The sequence below is a fragment of the Mastomys coucha genome, unplaced genomic scaffold, assembly GCF_008632895.1.
Source record: "Mastomys coucha isolate ucsf_1 unplaced genomic scaffold, UCSF_Mcou_1 pScaffold14, whole genome shotgun sequence".
Taxonomy (NCBI): Eukaryota; Metazoa; Chordata; class Mammalia; order Rodentia; family Muridae; genus Mastomys; species Mastomys coucha.
Genome location: NW_022196896.1, coordinates 4,619,111 through 4,629,015, shown reverse-complemented (window position 1 = coordinate 4,629,015; position 9,905 = coordinate 4,619,111).

Genomic DNA, 9,905 nt, shown 5'->3' with positions numbered 1-9,905 from the left:
CAGAAATTCGCCTGCCTCTGCCTCCCAAGTGCTGGGATTAAAGGCGTGCGCCACCACCGCCCGGCTAAATAATTTTTTTAATTTAAATTTTGTATTATATGTGTCTTAGTCAGGGTTTCTATTCCTGCACAAAACATCATGACCAAGAAGGAAATTAGGGAGGAAAGGGTTTATTCAGCTTACACTTCCTCATTGCTGTTCATCACCAAAGGAAGTCAGGACAGGAACTCACACAGGGCAGGAGTTCGAAGGCAGGAGCTGATGCAGAGGCCATGGAGGAATGCTGCTTACTGGCTTGCTCCCCCTGGCTTGTTCAGCTTGCTTCCTTATAGACCCAAGACTTCCAGCCCAGGGATGGCACCATCCACAATGGGCCCTCCTACCCTTGATCACTAATTGAGAAAATGCCTTACAGCTAGATCTCATGGAGGCATTTCTTCAAGGGAGGCGCCTTTCTCTGTGATAACTCCAGCTTGTGTCAAGTTGACACACAAAACCAGCCAGTACAAAATGTAAGGGTGTTTTGTCTGCATGTCATGCACCCCTAGTGTGCCAGGTGACCACAAAGGTCAGAAGAGGGCATCATTTCCCTGGAGCTTGAGTTATATATGGTTGTGAGCCACCATGCAGGTGCTGGGAATTGAATCTGAGTTCCCAAGAAGAGTATTCCATGCAGATGACCACTGAACCATCTCTCCAGCCTCTTAAAAGTATCATTATTTTTTTTAAGAGGTGGGATTTATCAAGAAAGACACAGTCCATCATGGTAGGGAGATCATGGTGGCGGAAGCTTGAAGCTCCTTGATAACATGGCACTCAAAGTCAGGAAGCAGAAAGAAGTGAATGAATGCTCATGATCAGCTACTTTTCTCTTTTTTTATAGTGTCTATAAAAGCCTAGGGGATGGTACCACCCACTGCTAGTGTTGGTCTTTGTCTTAGGTAAGGTTACTACTGCACTGACAAAGCACATGACCAAGGCAACTTTTTGTTTGAAAAAGTGTCTCTCTGTGTAGTCCTTGCTATCCTGAAGCCTGCTGTGTAGACCATGCTGGTCTCCAAAAGAGATCTGCCTACTGGCCGGGGCAGTGGTGGCACATGCCTTTAATCCCAGCACTTGGGAGGCAGAGGCAGGCAGATTTCTGAGTTCAAGGCCAGTCTGGTCTACGGAGTGAGTTCCAGGACAGCCAGAGCTATACAGAGAAACCCTACCTCAAAAAACAAAACAAAACAAAATAAACAAATACAAACAAACACACAAACAAAGAAAATCTGCCTACTTTTGCCTGCCAAGTGTTAGAATTAAAGTCGTGTGCCACCATTCCTGGCTTGACCATGGCAACTTCTAAAAGAAAGCATTTAAATGGGGGCTTGCTTACAGTTTCAGAGGGTTAGTTCAGAATCATCATGGTGGGGAGCATGGTGGCAGGCAGGCAGGCAATGGAGTAGTAGCTACAAGTTCATATCTCATGTGAAAGTTGCAGGCAGAAACGGGGTGCAAAGACTGGATCTAGCTTTGGCTTTCAGAACCTCAAAGCTCACCCTCAGTGACACACCTAGTTCAGAAAGGCCACACCTAACTCTTCCTAATTAGTCCACCAGTTGGGAACCAAACATTCAAATATATGAGTTTTTGAATGAATCACATTCCACTCCCTGACCCCCATAGATTCTTGTCCATATCATAATGGAAAATATATTTAGCCCAACTTCAAAAGTCCCCGTCATACTTCACAGTCTCAACACTGTTTAAAAGTTCAAGATCTTTTCTGAGTCCCAAGGCAATCTCTTAAGTGTAAGCCCCTGTAAAATAAAAAAGCAGATTACATACTCCTAACATACAGTGGCACACAGTAGATATTACCATTCCAAAAGGGACGAAAGGGCAGAAAAAGGAAATGTTGTATCAAAGCAAAACTAAAAACCAGCAGGGCAAACTCCAAGTCTGGCTTGTCTATGGCCCAATGTCAAAAAGCTTATTAGATGTTTCTTTATCTCTCTTACTCATTTCAGCTTTGCTGAGTATAAAACACCTCTCTCCTTTGAACTGGTTCCCTGATCCTCCTGCATCCAACTCTTCAACATGCCATATAAATCAGATGTGAGCTCTCAGCTACTTCTCCATCACCATGCCTACCTGCTTGCCATCACAGTTCCTGCTATGATGGCCATGGACTCACTCTCTGAAACGAAGACAAGCCCCCAGTTAAATGCTTTCTGTTAAAAGTTGCCTTGTCATGGTACTTTGTCACAGCTATAGTAACCCTACCTAAGACAGAAGTTGTTTCCCAGAGTGGTGGCTTACCCTAAGGGCTGCATTTCCCTGATTCCATGTAGCCCTAGGCTTTTCTTTAAATTTCTCATCTACTTGAACACAGGACTTGGCTCTAACACAACATTTCCTTGTGTTTTTTCTCTTCAGACTGTACCTTTTCTTTATCTTTTTGCCCTACCTAATCTTTTCATTGTAGATCTGCATAACAGTGATCACCAATAACCACATGACATAGTCAATACTAGGCTGTCTTGAAATGTCTCCTGCCAATGATCTTAGTCCAAAACTTTAGGCAGATTTTTTTGGGGCAAGGGCAAAAAAAAAGAAAAAGCAGACATAATCTTTGCCAAAATGTCACAAGAATGGTCTCTAATATTCTTCTCTGAAACCTCCACCTTGCTCTCAGCACTATTGTCTTTCATGCTTTTACTAGGATAGCTCAATAAGCCCTGCTTACAATGTTCAACCACTTTTCTAGTCCACTGTCTGAAGATCTTCCGTATTCCTCCAATATGAGCTTACACAGCAATACCCCACTCCTGGTACCAACTTTGGTCTTAGTTACTGTTAATTATCACTGTGACAAAACACCATGACCAAGGCAACTTTTAAAAGTTAGCATTTAATTGGGGACTTGCTTACCATTTCAGAGGGTGAGTCTAAGATCATGATGGTGGGGAGCAAGACTGAGCCTGGCTTGGGCTTTTGAAATCCCAAAGACTACTCCCAGTGACACACCTCCTCTACCAAAGCCACACCTCCAAACCCTTCCCAAATAGTCCACCAACTAGGAACCAAACACTCTTATATGAGTCAGTGGGTGAGGGAGCATTTATATCCAAAGCACTGCACTCTCCCTACCTCAACCTAATGAATGTAATTCTGGATTGATATGTCAACAGCTAAATAATCCCTAATAGGTATGCTTAGAGGATTGTCTCCCAAGAGATTCCTTCAATTATTTTTTGACCATTACTGTGTGCTTAGAACTGTTCTCTTTAAGTTTTAAGTTATTCGTTCATGTATTTAACTATATCTACATGATAAAATAATATGATTCCAAATAAAGAGGCTAAGATGCAGAAGGTTTAGTTATGGGGCACACAGCCACAGCTAGAGAGCTGAGGGAAGGTTTGCTTAGAGTTCTTTCCCTGAGTACTATGCCATGTCTTTTGGAAAAGTGGCCTTTGTGAGTTCCAGGCCAGGCAGGGCTACACAGTAAAACTCTTATCTCAAAATGGGACAAAAATAACAACCAAAAAGTAACCTTAAAACTCAGACAATGTCTAGAGGAAACCAAAGGACTGAATTGGGGGGAAAATGCATGGGGGAGAGGAAGCAACAAGATGGTTCAGTGGGTAAAGTACTTGGTGTGCAAGCCTGGTGACCTGAGTTCAGTACCTGGGGCCCATATAAAGAGAACTATCTCCAAAATTTGTCCTCTGACCTCCAGAAGCACACTGTGGTATACATGTACATAAATAATTTTAAATGCCTTTGGGCTTCAGTGTGGGCCACGGCCCTGGGCAGAAGTTGGTGGTGTATCATGGAAAGTTGCCTGCTAGGAATGTCTTTATTTTCCATTATAGATTGTATGTTAGGGTCAGACACAGTGGCTGTCTTAGCCAGAGCTTTATTGCTGTGAAGAGACACCATGACCACAGCAACTTTTATAAGGGAAAGCATTTAATTGGGGATGGCTTTTAGGTTCAGTGGTTTAGTACATCATTGTCATGGTGGTGAGCATGGCAGCTTACAGGAGAGGTAGCCCACAGTTCTGCGTCTGGATCCACAGGCAGCAGGAAGAGACACTGGGACTGGCTTAGCCTTTTGAAACTCCAAAGCCCACCCTAGTGACACACTTCCTCCAAGAACACCACACTTACTCAAACAGGCCACACTCCTAATGCTTCTCAACTAGTGTCACTCCCTGATAAACAAGCATTCAAATATATGATCCTATATGAGTTATTCTTTTTTTTTTCAAGACAGGGTTTCTCTGTATAGCCCTGGCTGTCCTGGAACTCACTAGTGCAGGGATTAAAGGTATGTGCCACCACTGCCAGGAGAGAGTTCTTCTTATTTAAAGCACCACAGTGGCTCATGCCTATAATCCAAGCACTTGAGAGGTAGAGGCAGGAAAATCAAGAGTTCAAGGATATTTTCAGCTACCTACAGAGTTTTAGGTTATCCTGGGCAACATGAAACTCAAAATCAAAACCAAAAGAAAAGTAAAATATACACAGGCTTAAGGATATTGGTGTGAATGTACAATGGCTCTAAGCCATGGAGGGTGGAGGAAGTGGCAACTCTTTGAGACTAGTCTCCGCTACCATTTAAAAACAGTTTACTATTTGAAGACTGAAGTTAATTTGTTCACCTTTGTATGGAACCAGCAGGCGCCCTTATTTTGTAACAAGAAAACCCTAACAGTAATTTGCCCAAGTTTTTTGGGAGGAGGAGTATGTTGGTTTGTTTTGGGTAATACTAAAGAATAAACCTAGGGCCTTGTATAAGTTAGGAAACAATTATACCACTGAGCATATTTTTTGTTTGTTTGTTTGTTGAAGGAGGGGCTATTTGTAAATCTAAGTCAGTTACATCATCTGGGAAGGCCCTGATCTCCTGCCTCATCCTCCAGAGTATATAGGATTACAGAAATAAGCGGCCATACTCAGCCTTGACAGGATCAAAACCAAAGCCCTCTATGATCTCATGTTTTCAAGTAAATGCCAAAATATCTTCCTGCTCACATGGGTGTGGTGGTCCATGTCTATAATACCCACTTGGGGTGCATAGCAAGACTCTATCACAAAAATTAAAACAAAACAAAAGCCCAAACCAAAACAAACGAAGCAACATCAAAAAATGCCACCATTTCTGCCCCCACCCCAAATCTACTGTTCGAATACCTTGGGCCCCTCACAGAGGATTAGGGGTGAGGGGCATGTGTAGAGAATACTGCAGGGATTGAACGCGGACCTTGCACATGCTAGGGAAGCACCCTATAGCTGAGCTATGTTGGAGATAACCAAGAGTCACCAAAATGTTTATGAAAGGGAAAAACCAAGCATTGTGGCATGTGCCAACAATCCTAGTACTGAAAGGCTGGTGTGGGCTATCAGAGTACCTGTCTATAAAGAAATAAATGAAAAAATAAGAAAAAAAACTGTAAAACACAAGTCTTATTACTTAAAAAAAAAAATCTGAAAACCAAAATGCAAGGGGAAAGGCTTTTGTTACTTAGAAATCAGGAAGTGAAGGTAGGAGGTCCACCAGTTCCAAGCCAACTTGGACAATGAGAACCTGTTAAATATCCAACAACAGACACACACTCTCACACACCAACACACACACACATACATACATACACACACATATGCAAACACACATACATACACATACACATATATGTACATGCATACACACAAACACACACATTCTCTCACAAACATACACACATACATACACACACATGCACACATATACAAACACACATACATACACATATGCATACATACACATACACACATATGCACACACACATTCATGCACACACACAAACATACATAAACACACATGTGCATACACATGCACATATGCATACACGTACTCAAACACATACATACACATATACATACACATAAACACAGGAGCACAAGCATGCACACCAAACAAACAAACAAAAAACCCCAGGGGCTGGAGAGATGGTGCAGTGGTTAGGGCTCCTCCAGAGGAGCAGATTCAATTCCACCTGGCAGCTCACAGACATCTGTAACTCCAGTTCCAGGGTGATCTTATTCCCTTTTCTGGACTCTGTGGGCAACAGGCATACACATGTACACAGACATTAGATATAGGCAAAACCCATACACAAAAACTAAGAGTTTTTTTAAAAAACAAAAACAAAATCTGAAGATGAAAGGAAACCATTTTTGACCTGCTATCTTTTCTCTTCAAACAGAAGACTGCCAAAAACACACCTGCAGCTCATTTTTTGACAGTCAGGTGAGCGAATTCCAATCTTACTGAAGTACCTGTATGCACACAAGCAACTCTGAAGGGCTGCCTGTAGCATTTACAGGTACTTTTTCATTAGTGATGGGAGTATGACCTCATAAGCCCATTTTAAATAGAAAATGTATGTTGAAAATTCATAGTGTGTATGTATATGAGGGAAAGACTTTCAGACAGGTCTGGATAAGGAGCCCCAGTTGGCTTCAAATCATGGAGATGAAAGCACATACCATTAGGGCTGGCAAACAATTCAGTGGTTCTTAAATTTTTGTTTTTCGGTATGGGAAATTGAAACTAGGGCCTCTTGTTTGCAAGTAGGCATGAACTCTAGCACTGAACTATATTCCCAGCCCTGACAATCTATTTAATACATCCAGCCTACTGCTGGACATGGTTGTAATCCCAACACTTTGGGAGGCAACAGGACCACAAACTCAAGGCTGTCTGGTCTTGGTAGAAAGACCTTTCTCAAACTGGAAAATCAAAATGGGGGTTGGTATATAACTTAATAGTAGCATGTCTGCTTTCGTGCCAAAGTCCAGAGCTCACTCTTCAGTACCACATACTTGTCTTTTAGAGCTAGGTGTAGTGATGCCTGCCCATAATCCCAACATTTAGGAGGCTGAGTACATCACTCTGCACTCCTGGGATACAGTAAGGTGGGAGACTATGATCTTGGTTGTGTAAGAAAGTGAGTTGAGCAAGTCATGGGCAGCAAGCAGGAAGTTGTGCTCCCAAAGGCACTCTGCCTCAGGTCCTGTCTCTGGTGGCTTGCTCTGAATTCCCTCAGTGACAGATTGGCACTGCGAATTTTGTTTTGAGACAGCACCTCTCCATGCATCCCTGTCTGGCCTAAAACTTGCTAGGTAAACCAGGCTGGCCTTAAAACTCACAAAGATTCACCTGTCTCCTGATTGCTGGGATTCAAGGTTTGGGTCACTGAGCCCAAGCCCCAAGCTAATTTTTGGTCATGGTATTTTATTACAGCCACAGAAGCTAACTGTCTACTTCACTGGCAAAGCTGGCCTCCCTTTCTGTAATCTCAATTACCCTGTCTCTCACCAACACTGCATTTTCAATTAGGAATAGGGCTGCAGTTGTTGTCTTCACACTAGCACAACCAGAACCAGCAATCTTGTCAGTCGGCCACAGCCACACAATCAGGATTTGATCCCCACCCTCACTGAGCCGCGTTTAGTTCTTCTACCCCTTTTCAGGTCTGTTCTGGGCTGTGGCGCTAAGGGGGCAGAAACACTGCAATGGAGGCCTGGATTGGCTTCTTCTCAGCATTAAAATTTTGGGCTCATCTTTGTTGTGTGAAAAAGCATGAGCAAAAGTAAATTGGGATTTTGTTTCCAGACAGGGCCTGGGTAGCCTTGAACCCACAGAGATTTGCCTGCCTCCGTCTCCCCAGTGGCGATTGAAAGCAGTGGTCACCATGCCTGGCCCTACAGCCTACCTTTGAGGGAGGTCAGGCAAGAGAAGCTTGTCTTAAGTTTCCCACAGAGGCAGACACTGTGGAAGCACTGAGTGATGCTCTAGATTAAGAATCTGTGGCCTCTGGTCTGTTGGGGCTGAAAAACAATCAGCTGCGATTAACCAGCATCATTAAGAGAAAATTGCTTCACTAGGACAGGGGAGTACCTCCTGAGGGCACTGGGACAGTGGGGTATTTCCTAAAGATCAGCTGCCACAGTCTGTGGTCTGAGGGGACCAAGACTTTATGTCAACTGTCCTGAGAGCTTGGCAAATAGTGTCTAAGAGTCTCCTACAAGGTACAGGCTTTAAAGGGAGCACAGTATCTTTGTGTTTGGATTTTTTGATAGGGCTATCAAAAATGAAGACATGAAGTGCTACCATGACCTTTCTTTTTGAAACAAGAATTATCTTCAACTTCTGATAGTTTCGAATTTATGAGAGTACTGAGACACAGGTTAAGTATGCATCACTAAGCTGAACTCAAAACATGGTGTGTGGTGACTGCCCGTCCCCCCTCCATGTGTGTATCTTACTCTCTGGCTCCCTACTTTACTACTGTGTGTGCATATGTAGTGGGTGGTGTACCACAGCCAAGCGCAGTTAGAAAACTTTCCAGTTCTCTCCTACACCTGCTGACTCATCACAACATCCAAGACCGAGGCTCACGTGTTTTTGGGCTAGGTGGAGAGTGAGCCTTGGAATTCTTTTGTCTTTCCCTTCCCAGCTCCAAGATTACAGGCTCAGTGGCTAGGGATGCAAGTTTAGGTCCTCATGCTTGCAAAGACATCTCCCCCAATCCCTCAAATGTTTTTAGTGGAGGGTGGTGCCTGAGAGGTCACAGGACAACTTGCATCTAGTCCTGTCTACCTTGTGGTTTCCAGGACTTCAAGCTGGTGCCGTGCGTCTTTACCGACCAAGTCGTATATTTGCTGAGTGCTAAAGTTTTATAAGCCTTAGCTTTGTGTAACACAACCAAAGCCCCCAGAGGAAGAGCTCTTTTAAATTTCTCCACTGGAAGACACATAGACTATTAAAATTTTTGACTACCTCTACTATGGGTTCCAGGGTTCAAGCTCAAGCTCCTTTACCCTCTGAGGCATCATCCCCATCCCTTTAACAAAAGTATTTTCTCACTGAAAAATATAGAGGTGGGAGAGATGCCCTTCGGAGTTCAGCCCCAGAGATCAGATTCCTCCAGCCTCCATGGGCATTGTACTCACAGGCACAAAATCTAAGTCACACAGTAACAGTTCATACAAAAGGAAATTCTAAGTGAGGTGTCAGAGTTTGCCTGTACTCCCAATTCCTTAGTCAAATAGATTACAAGTTTCAGCCCTGCTTGGACCATGAGACAAGATGAAGGACAGCCTGGGAAACTCAGAACTAAGCCTCTCAAAATAAAAATGAGGAATTATATATTCTAGAGCTAGAGCTACAGTCTACTGGCACAGTGCTTGCTTGCCTAGTATGCCCAGAGCCCTGTTTGATTCCCAGCACTGCTTAAGCCAGGGTTAATTGTGTATGCCAGTAACCCCAGCACTGGAGTGGAGCCAGAAGAAGCACAAGGTCTAGGTTATCTCAACTCCATAGCTGAGCTAGCTCGAATACTGTCATAATTAATTTTCATTATTTATAACAACCAGCTTCACTTGTGTTCATGTCATTTTTCGTTTGGTTGGGTTTTTTTTTTGTTTTTGTTTTTTTTTCCGAGACAGGGTTTCTCTGTATAGCCCTGGCTGTCCTGGAACTCACTCTGTAGACCAGGCTGGCCTTGAACTCAGAAATTCACCTGCCTCTGCCTCCCAAGTGCTGGGACTAAAGGGGTGTGCCACCACTGCCCGGCTCACATTCATTTCTATTTCTAAGATGGAAAATTCTTTCTCTTAGAGTAGGCTAAATTATTAAATTTTGTAGTAAGCTTGTTATTTTAGCATAGCTAAAGACACAAAGACAACAAATGGTCCGAGTCCAATCACACACAGTCACCTGGTCACACATTCATTCCGACAGCAGTCACACACAAAAAGCCAAGACTACCTTAAAAGGGGGAGGCCAAATTATTATTATTGATTTAAAATTTGATTACAACCAATTTTGTTGGTATTTAAAATTAGAGGTGTTTTAAATCTCAATAA